We start from the raw sequence: 15,185 nt of genomic DNA on the forward strand, positions 1-15,185 counted from the left end.
CTTTTTCTCAATAAAATGAGAGAGAGGGAGAGAGGATAGAGAGGAATAACATAACTCCAAGAACTTACATTAAATTTAACAAAACATCAGTAAACTAGAGTGTACTATCCTGTAAACTTAATATTCTTGTTTTTTTCATCATATCTAATATTGAGTTGATTTAATTAATGGATGCAAAGGTATTCGAATTCTCAGTTTTTGTTGCTATGTAATAAATATATATTTGGAAACAGTATAACTGCTGTATTATAAAATACAAGTCATGCTTGACAGTTATCTAACAGCAGCTGAAATAAATGATTTCCTCCTGTGATCTCCAGACCACGATTTTAGATGATGGAAAGGTTAAATGATTAAGTGAAGCTTTTTATCTGAATGAACAATCTTAATTATATATTCACATTGTTTGCTGTAATATTCTTGTACTAAAGCATCACAGAAATTCCAATGAAAGAAAATGAGACATTATGTGTAAATACCACATCTTTATTTACATTTTAACGTAGGTATATAAAAGAGAAATAACGGCAGAAGAAATATAACGCATCATTAAAGACGGCTATCAGCTACGATAAGAAATGAAATTCCTTGGTTTCATGATACTATTGAGCTTGGCATTCATCTGTGTAAGTACTAAAAATAATATAACTAATTCTATTAGAAAATTAAGAGAAAAATGCGGACTGATGCTGTTGCTCAAAACGAACTTCTTATTGCAAAAATGTAAATCAGTAAAGCAATTTTTTCGGCAATTATCCTCTTTAATATAAACCTATTACTACAGTATTTCGAGAAGGATTCTCGCTATGAAATCAGTGCCATTTACTGTATTCCCAAACCCAATAACCAAAATTACAAAAATTTAGATAATTAACGTCAATAATAGTAAGGCGAATTTTTACAATTCCCCTAAAGTGCATTTTTAAAATTACTTTTACTTTTATAGTAAATTAAATACCTGAATCTATATCAGTTTATTTGGTACATAATAAAACAACATGAAATATAATGTTATCAGTAGTACTAATTTTTAAAATTGATAAAGCATTATTGGCGCCATTAATAGTTTGGCAATTTCTTACGGTTCCTGGAATAAAACAAATATCTTTTCTCCCTTAATTTTGCTCTTTAGTACATAAATAATATTTTTTAATTCAATTACAATTTAGTTTAAGCTATAGGGACATTTTAGACTTTTGTCTTGCTCTCTCGATAAAAAAGGTTTTGTTTTCATGACTTCCGGAGCTGGTACCCCCTGAAGACGTCAGCTTTGGTTGTCATATTTATCCATTTTTTCATATTTTGATTGTCTCTTCAGCAATACAATAATTCACTATATTGTCAATAACATAAAATATATTTTTTAATATCTAAAAACTCTTATATATTGCATTTTGAACAATATTAGTCAATTAAAAAAATTTTACTTTGGAATAACCCCAAATGGTTGTTTCAGATAAGGCCAAAATCCCGCTGTTCTTATGTTAAATCCTGCATTGTAGGTGTTGACATGTTGACATTTCATAGAGCTAAATTAAACAAATAACTAAACGATTACAATGAATTTCATAAATTTAATTAAAATTGATAAAATAAAGCTAAAAATCAGCAATCAAGCTAGTATTTAAGCTTTTTGTATTAGCGTGGCTTGAAAACTGTAAAGACCAGTGTTGTCATTTTTGCTTCGCATTGAAAAAAAGGGGTAACTTTTCATATGCTCTAAAATTCGAGTAAAAACTGCTTATGAATTTCTCTGTGTTATTGTGTTACTTCCTTAAATTTTAAGTTGTTGTTAAAATTCGTAATAATACCCTAACTCTAATATTACTTCATTCTTAATAAGCTGATCTGTAGAATAAGGGTTTTGCAACACGAGTGTTATTAAAAATATCTTTAAAAAAAGAATCAAAAGATTTCATATTAAAAAAAGTATTCATTTTTTAAGGGGCATACATTAAATTATTTTCTATCAGAACTCAAATAAGAGCGACATTAATTATTTTCAAATTTCTATCGATTTTCTTAAAAAAAGAAAGAAAAAAACATCTGTGATTAAAAACTAAAGGAAAGAAAAAGGAAGCCTGTTAAAATTTGCGTTTAGCTTAATACGCTACTAAATCAATCTTGTAATTTCAGTTTATGAAAGGAATAGATATTTAATTATACTGTGAAAAAAAACACTGTCTACTTATGTTGGGTATTATGCACATTATTGTGAGCAGATTTGCTGCCACAAACGCAGACGCACTTTAGATATGTTTTGTTGAGCTTTTTAAATAAAATTACTAAAATGTGCCAAACAAATGTTTTCTTTTTCTTGAAAATGATTTCTGGAATAATATATTTTTCTTTTTATTTCTGATGTATTTTCCAAAGACTGCTGGCCAATTTTGTAATTTAATTGAACCATGTGATGAGGGTTTTTGCTGTTCTGGTCGATACGTATCATTTAAAAGATGTAAACCACTTGCATCAGAAGGTAATTATAATGATCCCTATTCTAATACCTAATCACAAACAAAGACTTGTGATTTCCCCCCACGTAGTTGAAATATATCTGAATCAATCAAACCCTCCTATCAAACCACCACAGGAAAAAAATGGGGATAAATACGAAAGAAATCTACATTTTTTCTTGCTTTTGTTCAAAATAAATAAAAATTCTACTGTTGTACTTGTTTGCAATTTAGATAAAATGAAAGCAAAGCCAAGTTGATAGGCCTCATTATTATTTAGTTATGAAGTTTAAATTTATGAAAATTTTAATTTTTGATTTATACTACCTTTACTCTAGCGATTTGTAAATTCTTAAGTCTTCCGAAGCCAGATGTTTATTGTTTACGCAATTATTATTATTTTAATGAATTATTAATTTGCTACTTGTCTTGTTCGAATTCAACTAATAGATAACATAAAATTTTTTTTATCAGAAAACTTCATTGTACTTTTAGTTTCTAAAATCGACTTCAATCGACATGGTTAGGATTTCGTTTACCTGGCATCAATAAAGTGCACAGGTAAAAATTAAGTAATTCGTTATGACGGCATGATCAGTTATTTATTGCATATTTATTGCATTTATTAATAATTGACTTTTATATGCATATATATATATATAACACAACAAAAATAAAAAGGATAAAACAAATGAAATATTAATGAATTAAATTAAGAATTATAATAATAATAATAATTTTTTCTTACTGTGCATAACTGCAAATGCAAAAACTCATAAAATAAGTTGATATGAAGGCTGAATAATCCTACAGGGTTTTGGTAATTCAAATAAATAGGCTTCTTATTAATTTGTGTTAAGCTTATTTAACATATTACTTCGGATTTTACCATCGATGGCAATGATGATTTCCCATAGCAGAAATGTTGGAATTTTGCACAGATTTATCTAGCTATGAAAATATGAAAAAGTCACGCATTTTCGCTGGCTACTGATATTTAAACAAGGATTCTAAAAGGGAATTGCTTGTAAGAATATGCTTAACTTAACCAAATTCATTCAAATGTGAAAATTTAAAGATTTTGATTTTTGAAACGTGATGTCATTCAGACGATAGGGAATTTTTTGGGATTTTCTTAAGAAGCATTTTTCTCAGATTTATTACCCATTGATTTCAGAAAATAAACTTTTAGTAGGCGTCTTGACTTTTCTTGGCTCTTTGTGAAAGAACGACATCTACATCTTAAAATTAATAAGAGAAGTTATTTTGTGCTTATGATTTAGATTAAAAAGACTCGTATGAGGCATTCTATATTATACACGCTCGCACGCACGACAACTCCCCACGCACCCCCACACACATTTGTGAACCTTCTTAGGTTCTTACCTAAGTTAAGAACCTATGAAGCTAGTTAAGAACCTAAGCAGCTCCGGACGTGTTTCACGTATATTTCTGAAGGACAGTTTGCTGTTTTGATTCTTACATATGCTCTGAATTGAAGATGTATCAAATTTCTCAGTAAGATATGACTTACAATAAAGGAAGCGCAGAATTTCCATAGCGTTCAAATATATGGAAAAAATCCAAATTTGTAAATAGTCCAGGAAGATCCTCCCCCTATTCGCTTAACCTACAAACCTTCATGATTATTAGTCATTCATCATTGTTTTTTTCTCGAAAGTTAATTATTTCCACAACAAAAAGAAAGAACACTTTATTAATAATGTATTCAAATACTTCACACTATATAATATACTATATACACTATATATAACACTTTATTATTAATGAATTCAAGTTTTATGTATAAAAATTTAGTCAATACGATCATCATAACGAAATTAACGTTTACCGGGATTTGAAAAAAATTATCATTTGTTCGTGAAAAAAAGAACGTTATCTAAGGAATTTAGATTGTGTAACTCAATACGAAAAAATCGAGTAAAATTATAATGCAATTTAAATAGGGAAGGGGTTTTATTACTCTTGTATGAATTTTTTTTAATGGTTTACGAATTTTAATATAATTGTTAAGATTTATAATTGACAGCATCTTATGTTTGTCTCTCTTTTTTTCTGTTGACACCAATATAAGGGTTAGATTACGGAATAGAAATCTCGGGAGAAATTTTTTTTCTACAATAAATAGTTGGTATTTAATTTAAAGCATCAAAGTTAGAAAAGAAAATCACAAAGAATGTATCCAAAATTCCAGTATTTTTTAATATATTTTTAATTTGAAAAAAGAAAAAGAAAAGAAACTTGCTTTAAATTATAAAATGAAACATGTTAAATTTTAACATCGTAGTTGCATTTCAGCTGGCAGCAGACTGACTTTTATGTCATTGTTTTTCAAGTTAGACAGTTAAAAATTCTTGAACTAGCATGAAATGCAAATTTTTTAACTCCGTAGTACATTTAGTATATTTTTCTAAAACCGAATATAATTTTAAATGTAAGACTTGAAGTTTTTAAGGAAATTCAGTAAGTAAAAATCGTAAAAAAGCTCCTGAAATTGAAGGCATAAGAATTCTGTATTATAGAATTGAGATGCAGGAATTTTGAAAAATACTCGTGTACCTACCAGTTTTTAATATCGAAAGAAATTCCTGTTGTTCAAAACAGTGTGAATTCAATTTATACAGTGAGAGTAATAAATATTTAACAATAAAAGTTAAAAATGCATCTAGTGATGTGTGGGTGTGTGATTTCCCTTGAATTATGAAAACATATATAGCTGTTCAAATTTAAACAGCACAATAACTACTATTATTAGTTTTATGCAATATATTTATTCTTTTAAGGTGATAAGTGCGACAATTTCCAACGAAAATATTGCATTTGCGCAGAAGATTTGATTTGCGTTCCTAATGATGACGTAAGTGTTATTATATTTTTCAATAGATAGATCAATTGAAGTAAAATTAAATTTTTCAATATTTTTTTCGATATTTTGTTTATTTTTTAAATACAACTTTTATTTTAAAAAGTGTGTCAATGTTTCAATCTTAAAGTTTAACATAAATGATATTGTATAGTTATTTTTCTCGTTAAAATCATATGTTACATTTGAGTTAGTTATTTTTTCATATAATTCATAAATATTGTTTTTAATTTGACAATAGTAGAAATTGGAAAAAAATTAGGTTCGAACTATCTAATCTTCTCTAATTTTTTAGAAATAAAATAATAAGAAATCACATATTTCTTTCACCCTAACTCTTAACTCAAATAAACTTTACGAAAATAAAGTTTGTCGTTCTTATTTGAGGTTGAAAGTATTGATTAAAGACGGCATGCTTGTATCCAATCATATGATCCATGATTACATGCAATTTAGATTAGAAGCAAGCTTTATTTTACGTAATCATGTAATATTTAAATTAAAACTGACTGTTTTTTTTTTAAAAATGTTTATTTATTTGAAGTATGATTAGCTTGATTTTTTTTAATAAATATTAGCCTTAAGTAAAAATATTTATTTATTTAGAAATCTGTGAATTTAAAATTTCACTAGCAAGCATCAAAATTGAGTCACAAACTTTTACACTAGCTCCATATCCATGTGTGGACCTTAAATTTTTAATAAACCAACGTAATAAACCAACGGCAAATATATATATATATATATATATATATATATATATATATATATATATATATATATATATATATATATATATATATATATATATATATATATATATATATATATATATATATATATATATATATATATATATCTATATATATATATATATATATATATATATATATATATATATATATATATATATATATATATATATATATATATATATATATATATATATAAAAGAAGATAAAACAAAGAAAAATTATGGACATATGAAAAAAGGGGGGGGGAAATAATAAGTAAAAAAAATAACAAACAACAATTTAAAAAGAAAAAAAAAAGGACGAAATTTTATTTAAAAAACCGGAAAAAAAAGATATAATCTTTTCATCAGCCCAAACGATTATATCCGCAAAACAGAGTGCTTTCTGATATTGCATCAATAAAGCCAAAGCAAAATATATTAATGCAATAGTGTGAGGAGCACTTAATAAATGTTTTTACAAAAATTACAACAAATAAAATAGAACACAAAAAGTAAAAATAACCATGTAAAAGCAGAAAATAAAATAAAATAAAAAGAAAAAAACAGTATAAAAAATGGACTATAAAGCGAGTAGCGAAATCAGATCTACTTACATGGACAGGAAATTTTTCAAGAATGATTTAAAAATATTTTCGCATTAAGATTGCCAGATTACAAAATATGAAAACAAAAGCGCAAATTGAGTGTAACTAGAGGGCTTTAAAGTGCCGTTCTTACTGCACTGCTGAAGTGATTTGTTATTCTGTGCATTGATTTGTTAGTTACCAAGGATGGGCCCGAAATGGATGTGTGCAAGGTAATATTATACTGGATAATTTTAAAAATTGACCATAAATAGTTTTAGAAAATAGATGTTTATTTAAGAAAAAATATAGAATAGAAAAGAGAAACATAAATTGCCTGTTTTGCAAATAATTTTAGCCACGGATTTGCACGAAATGGATTAGCACATGGAAAAATTATATAAATTATCAAAGAAAAAATTTTTTAATAGATGATTATAACACGGATTTGCCCGAAATGGATTTGCACATGGAAAAATTATACAAATTAACAAAGAAATTGTTTAGTAAATAATTTTGGCAATGGATTTACCCAAAATGGATTTGCACATGGGAAAATTATATAAATTAACAAAACAATGTTTAGTAAATATATCCAAAAAATATACGATTAATTCAATGATTTTATATAAAATTTTATTACTTTAGTTGGGTATCCCGAAATGGATGTATGCACAAGTATTTATACATTAACTTCGTGTTTTCTTGTATTTTTTTTATTATATATATATATATATATATATATATATATATATATATATATATATATATATATATATATATATATATATATATATATATTACGTATCAGTATATTTGGTACTTCTCTTGCATTGCACTTCTGAAGCTCATCAGTGGCATCTAGCTTAAGTTAAAATAATGACAAAATTTTTTTTTAGAGTTTGATAAAGACTTTGAATCCTAAACATTTATCTATCTGGCCTTTATATAAATAGGTGTTTGAAATACTTAAATCTAATGATGAAAAAAAACTGCAATTCATTAAAATATCATTACACTATTTTTTCTACCACTGGAAAAATATTTTTTAGCCTAGGAGAAATCCGGAGAAAAATGCATATTAAAACTGCACCAATTATCATAATACCAGTAGTACAAATTACAAAAATCATTTAAACCTGACCTGGGTATAGCGATTTTCTACGGTTCCCCTAAGCAAATTACCCATTAACCCTTTTTTCATTAACTTTGCTTTGCTTTTAATACATATAATTATCAACGTTGATTTAGTATCATTTTAATTTTATTTTGAAAATCAGTCTTGAACAGCCAATCCTATTTTCAGTTGACAACTATCAGTGTTCAATTCCGCAGTCTCAATCAATTACCCTAGATTTTAAATTTCAATTACCGTTTGATTTCAAATTCTTTACTCCTATCGAAATACATTTTAAGTAAATTACCATTAGCCTAATGAATACGTGGTATCAGATACATTTTGAAATATTAATTTGCTGACGTAGTCCACTAACACCCGTATTCACCACGCCGAGTTAAATTCAAGAGTAACTCGGGGATTGGAATATCCACGGTTCAGAGTTACTCTCGGATTAACCCTCGCTTTTTATTCTCCAACCGTTTTCAACAAAGGATTTCACAACTCGAGTTTAACTCTCGCAGGAAATATAACGAGGCCTTTGATTGGGCAAGGTAAAACCATGTGACTTTGTATATAATATAAACACGTGCTGTTATATAATATAAACATGTTATTTGCTGGTTTCCAAATGCATGAAATCTTACAGCAGTTAAAACTTTTTCCGTTGGAGTTAAGCCATTGTTCCGATCTGTATCAGATTCCAACTTACTGCCAATTTTGGAGATCAGTTCTTCAATCGTCGGTTTTCAGAAACGATATCTTTCAAAAAAGTCTGTTTCATCTAATTCTTCTAGGTCATTATTTCTGATAGTTGGGACATATCTTTCCCTTCTTTCAACAGTTTCAAGAAATTCAAGATTTTCAAGCCCAAACGCAGCGATAGAATCCTCCATCTTTTTTGCTTACATGCTCCTCGTGAATAGGTTACCCTCCGATAACTCAGCAAAAACGGAGGGTTACCCGGAGAGTCAGAACAGTCGATGAAATCTGCGAGTTTGGCGAAATTTCGGCTGGAGAATAACGTTTCGCACTAAACTCGTGATTTTACCCTTACCCATAGATTACCCGGAGGTAATCTGTGTTGGTGAATACGGACGTAAGTTGTTTATTTTGTTTATTTAATAAATTCAATAAACAACAAGAAATTTTTTATTTGCTGAAGTAGCAAATGAAAAATAAATAATAAAGTACAAACAATAAACTATATTTAATCAAATAGAGCTATAAGCTAACAAATTCCACTAATGTAATCCTTGAATTATTTGACATATTGTATCATCTATAATTAAATTTAAACGCTTAACCAATCAGAAAATTCCATTTCGATTTTGCTCAACCAGCTCGAACGGTTAGTCGTAGATTGTTCTAACGTCTAAAGGATTAGGAGTCATTCTTATACACACACACACACACACACACACACACACACACACACATATATATATATATATATATATATATATATATATATATATATATATATATATATACTAGGGGGCTCTGCCCCCTGTTCGCTGCCGCTCACCAACCGCAATAATTGCTTCGCAATTATTGTCGTTTTTGGGCAGAACACATTTTCCACTAAAGTTAAAATTATTCACTTAACATATATGCAGTAAAGGAAATTCTGTTTGCTTACGTTTGTGCCTCTACTTACCACGTCCAAATATTATTATCTATTAGTATTATAAATATTTAGATCTATTGTTAAGCAGAAGTAATTTTTCAATGTAATCATTTTTTAAAATAACAATTATACTGTTATAACAATATATAGTTATAACAATATATTGTTCAAACAAATTTGATGAGTTTACAACTGTAATTTAAAATTTTCACTTACCAAATGGGCGGATATATTAAATACTATTTTTGCTTGCATCTCAATACGCATGAAGCTGATCATTAAGTTATAAATCATTTAACATATCTCTTTAACTGTAACTTATTACAGTATATTAACGTTATTTGCACAACAATAATAACTGTTAAACGGTTAATAAGATTTGATGATCTATCTAACAAACTTTATCTTAAAATGTAGCTCATTATAATAATAATAAAAAATAGAACTATTCTCTTAGTTTTAAACTCAAAAATTGAATTAAAAACGTAATAATAGCTGTACTGGGAAATAACTTTAAATAAGGGATACAGAAATTTTTATGGATAAACAATACCTTTACGACTTTTATTAGTTTTATGCTGGTGAAAACCAAAACAGTATTGAAATGAATGGGGGAAAACTGGATCCTACCACGTGACCACGCCAATAAAAATGCACGGACAACAATGTAAAACTTGTACACCATCATTAGACATACTCAAAACAAAATAAAAATTTCAACAAACTTTATCTGTCAAGTTTAGTTGTAACAATTCAGCAGACAACATTATTAAAAATTATTATCTTTTCCCACTCATGCGTTCTCAATTTTGCTTGGCTGTTTTGTGCGTTACTAAGCGCAAATCCTTTATGATTGGCTATGTGTTATCATTTCACTCTCCACTTATATATTTTATATATATATATATATATATATATATATATATATATATATATATATATATATATATATATATATATATATATATTAAATAGTGGCAACTTAACCTTTAAACTCACAGAAGGACGGGCATGCGCAAATTAGATATGGGAGCTGTGAGGTGGGGCTGTTGTCGATGTGTAGAGTGCAAAAAAAAGTCGATTAGCTTAGAAGGGTAGTTGTTGTGTGGCGTTAAAGTGAGGAGTTTCGTTTCCATCGCTCTAAAGCATGTTTTCAAAAGGTGATCAGCGGTCGTGGCTTACAATCGAGGTTTCCCGTGGCAAAAATGCAACAGAATGCTATCGAGGATTAGTGGAAGCCTTTGGAGCAAATGCTTTACCATATAGGACAGTAGCACGATGGATTCAAGCATCTCGTCTTTTTTCGTCATTAAGCCTTTTCACAACATGCTTTAGAACGATGGAAACGAAACTCCTCACTTTAACGCCACTCAACAACTACCCTTCTAAGCAAATCGACTGTTTTTTGCACTCTACACATCGACAACAGCGCCACCTCACCACACCCATACCCTATTTACGCATGCGCGCCCTTTTGTGAGTTTCAAGGTTAAGTTGCCACTATTTAATTTACAACCCTCGTATATATATATATATATATATATATATATATATATATATATATATATATATATATATATATATATATATATATATATATATATAAAACAGTCTCACAAAAACAGTCATTTTCATGTCCCCAGTATATTTTATGTTTGTTTTACAGCTTACGAAAAAAAAAATTCATGGAAAGTGTCCAACAGAATGCAAGCTAACAAAAGAATAAAAATAAAATTATCAATTTTTATTTTTTATTTATTTTAGGTAATTAAAATATACCAATATGTCATTCCCTCACTTGTCCCCACTGATGATTTAAAAAAAGAAAAAAATTGTTTCTGAAATAATAATTTTTTTTTTTTACAAATTCGTGTTTTTTATTTCAGAATACTGAAATATAGAATTCAGAAAATCAATTTTAAATTTAATTTCTGATAAAAATATTAACACAGCACTATTTTAAACGTTGTCCCCAGTGTTTCGCGTCATTCCCTCACAACAATGTTCTTATCACCTGCAATCTTCTTAGAATAAAAATATTTTAATAAAAACTTCAGAAGTTAACAACTGGCATCATAGAACAAAATTGCAGTATGTTTCCATCTTCAACTTAAAGAAGCTTTGCTGTGGAATAAATTTGAATGAATCAAACCAGGTAAAATTTTTTACAGTTGTCATTCCCTCATGCCATTTTTTAGAGTAAAATAAAATACAACTTCATCGAGAAAGTGGATAATTATATGTTACTTTCTTGTATGAATATAATTGTATGCGATTGACTTCAGAAATTAATTAGGCCTAACTGTTATTTTTAAATTTTATTGAATTCGTCATTCCCTCACTAGTGTATAAAGTGAGAGAATGACGCTGAAGTGAGGGAATGATTCAAGATAAGTATATTATTAAATTTTTTTTTGTTCAATCGTGCCAGCCAATTTTATTTCCCAATCCTGTATAAACTATTCAATATATAAGACTAAATTATAATAAATATTAGATATACTTAGTATGATATCATTTTCAAACTTTAGGTAGATGTAACTTAGATAAAAACATGTATTAAAATAAAATATCATTCCCTCACTTTTAGTGTCATTCCCTCACTTTTTAAATACTGAAAATAATTAATTTACTTATTAATTAATTTGAAAAATAAATTAAAAAATTAATTACTTAATTTATTAAATTAATTTATTTATTTATTAAATTATTTAATTAGTTATTAATTATTTTAAATTAATTAATTATAAATTAATTATTTAAAAAATTAATTAATTTAAATATTAAGTATAATTTATAGGATATATACTTTCTTTATAATGCCATTATATATTTCTATTAATATAAAAATTTTCAGAGCTTTTCATTCACTTCACTTTTTTGGGATTTTGTGAACTGAAAAATGACAGTTTTCGTGAGAATGACCCATATATATATATATATATATATATATATATATATATATATATATATATATATATATATATATATATATATATATATATATATATATATATATATATATATATATATATATATATATATATATATATATATATATATATATATATATATATATATATATATATATATATATATATATATATGTATATATATATATATATATATATATATATATATATATATATATATATATATATATATATATATATATATATATATATATATATATATATATATATATATATATATATATATGTTACCGGCAAAGTATAAATCGCCGGCATTGTATAGAATGCCTAACGTTTTTAGGCAAAGTATGAAATGTGAGAAGTATTACATACTTTGCCTAGGCATTCTATACAATGCCGGATACTATTTCGGCAAAGTATGAATTAAACGTCCTGATGAGGTTATTATGTAAATGATGTGCATGTTACTGTGAATGAGCGAAATCGGTGGTTGTTGAATTTCACTGGTGAATGCTGACAATCAAATTAATCGCTTAGGTGAATGTCCGAAATATTTATTACATCCGATATGATATTAATTTATTCGTGAATATAACTACATTTATTCGATATTTTAATACTTACTGATGATAGATTAGAAGAAACATCAGTGTTTGGAGTATCGGGAAAATGTATACCGGTTAATGGCACTTGATCTTAAAAAAACATCAGTGTAGGATACACCGGGCAAATGTATACCGGGCAGTTGCACTGAACCATAAAAAAACATCAGTGTAGGGTATACCGGGCAAATGTATACCGGGCAATGGAACTTAACTAGACCTAGTATATATTTCGGTCATTTACCAAAGGTCCAGTCATACTAGTTCCAGTTAAATGCCATTGCCAGGTATACATTTGCCCGGTATATCCTACACTGAAGTTTTTTTAAGATCAAGTGCCATTGCTCGGTATACATTTGCCCGGTATATCCTACACTGATGTTTTTTTAAGGTGACGTGCCATTGCCCGGTATACATTTGCCCGGTATACCCTACACTGATGTTTCTACTAATCTTTCGTCATTAAGTATTAAAATATCGAATAAATATAAAACTACCGATTTTGCTCATTCACAGTAACATGCATTTCTCAAAAATAAAAATGTTATTCTGAAAAAATACTGAGAGTGCCATTGAAAAACATGTATTAAAAATGTGGAAAGAAAATTAAAAAGTTATGCGAAACAAAATTTAAGCCTTTCTTATTAAGGGAAACAAAACTTTCATGTTAAAAATATGAAATTAACCTACTTGTTGCAACATGGCAGGCTTGAATGACATTTTGAATTACATTTCATTAAATTTTTCCATTTCCATGTAGCACAGTAAAAAAATAATTTTTGTTATTAGTCAAAAGTCACGAGCCACACGTTGAAAGTCACGCGTTAAAAGTCACGAGCCTTGCCAAGTCATATTTGAAACGAATGGGAGATGTATTTTATACCTTGTCGGTTTCTCATTTGGCAATCTATAGAATGCCTAGGAAATGTGTGAAATATAAATCACTTCATACTTTGCCGACTAATTTTAGGCATTCTGTACAATGCCTAGTCATTCTATACAATGCCGGATTTCATACCTTGCCGGTAACATATATATATATATATATATATATATATATATATATATATATATATATATATATATATATATATATATATATATATATATATATATATATATATTTATGAGCTGCTTTCTGAACTTATACTAATTGAGTGAAGCAAAATAAGAAAATATTTTAACATTCATGTTTTGCCGGTAAATTTTGCTAATATTTAGTCATTTCACTTGAAATATCAACTATACTATGATTTAAGATGCATATTTTAAAATGCATAATTTACATCACATATTTTACAATTTCATAATCAAGATTTTTTATTGAAAAATCCAGATATCGGATTGCATTTTATTTGTACATTTCTTAGTATTCCATGTTATTGTTCCCTTTTAGACAACTGGAATTTGTATGAGAACAGATAGAGGAGACTTAGACGGAGGAGAGAAAGTCCCTGAATCGGAAAATTGAGAAAAAGAAGCACTACGAAAAAGACAGAATTAAAGAAAAATCAATAAAAAGTCTGATTTTCTTAATAACAAATTCAACTATAAAATCTTTCTGTATCATTCTAAAAATTCGAGTTAATAAAATATCAATCATTTGAAGATTTAAAACATCAATTTTACCAAAATTATGCAACATAACTTCTCATGTTTAATAGCACCTAGTAAATGTTACTCTGCCGTAATCTATTAATTAGCAGAGTAATTTTAATGAATTAACTGAATTTCTACAATTCCATAAGTTTTCTTTACATGTATTGTACCGAATTTGTTTATAAACAAAGTTTATGCGAAATTTATTGCTTAGATAATTATATATGATTATGTTCAGATGCTTGACATGAAATTAATGGAGTTCTATAAAATCAGTAAAAAATGAATAGTCATTTGTGTGGAATTACTTATAAAGCTTAAAATTTATTTTGAAAAACAAAAATAATTTTAATTTTGATTCAAGCTAAGTTAATTCTAAAAAAATCATTATCATCTGAATAAAAGCTATACTTCCTAGTGATGGTGAATTTTATTTTTTCATATCTAATTGTAAAAAAATTGTTTTTCTAACGATTATTCTCTTAGAACTGTAAAATTATGCACACGTAATTATAAAAATAGCTCACGTAATTTTCATTAAATTAATAAACTATGTATTAAAAACTGTAATGAACCTCAATGGTGCTTCCTCTTTTAATCGACATGGTAACGAATGAAAATATTGAGTTAATTAAGATTAAGAA

The 15,185-nt window shown here is 27.2% G+C and overlaps 1 long non-coding RNA gene across 1 annotated transcript; it reads left to right on the forward strand.

Moving 5' to 3' along the window:
- Positions 1-483: 483 nt before the first annotated feature.
- On the forward strand, positions 484-14,550 carry LOC122269296 (uncharacterized). The gene is made up of 4 exons (XR_015435570.1): positions 484-626; positions 2,377-2,479; positions 5,261-5,334; positions 14,339-14,550. It is a non-coding gene; the product is annotated as an uncharacterized LOC122269296 (long non-coding RNA).
- The last annotated feature ends 635 nt before the right edge of the window (positions 14,551-15,185 follow it).

Source organism: Parasteatoda tepidariorum, chromosome 7, assembly GCF_982258835.1.
Source record: "Parasteatoda tepidariorum strain Cologne lab strain chromosome 7, Ptep-v5.0, whole genome shotgun sequence".
Taxonomy (NCBI): Eukaryota; Metazoa; Arthropoda; class Arachnida; order Araneae; family Theridiidae; genus Parasteatoda; species Parasteatoda tepidariorum.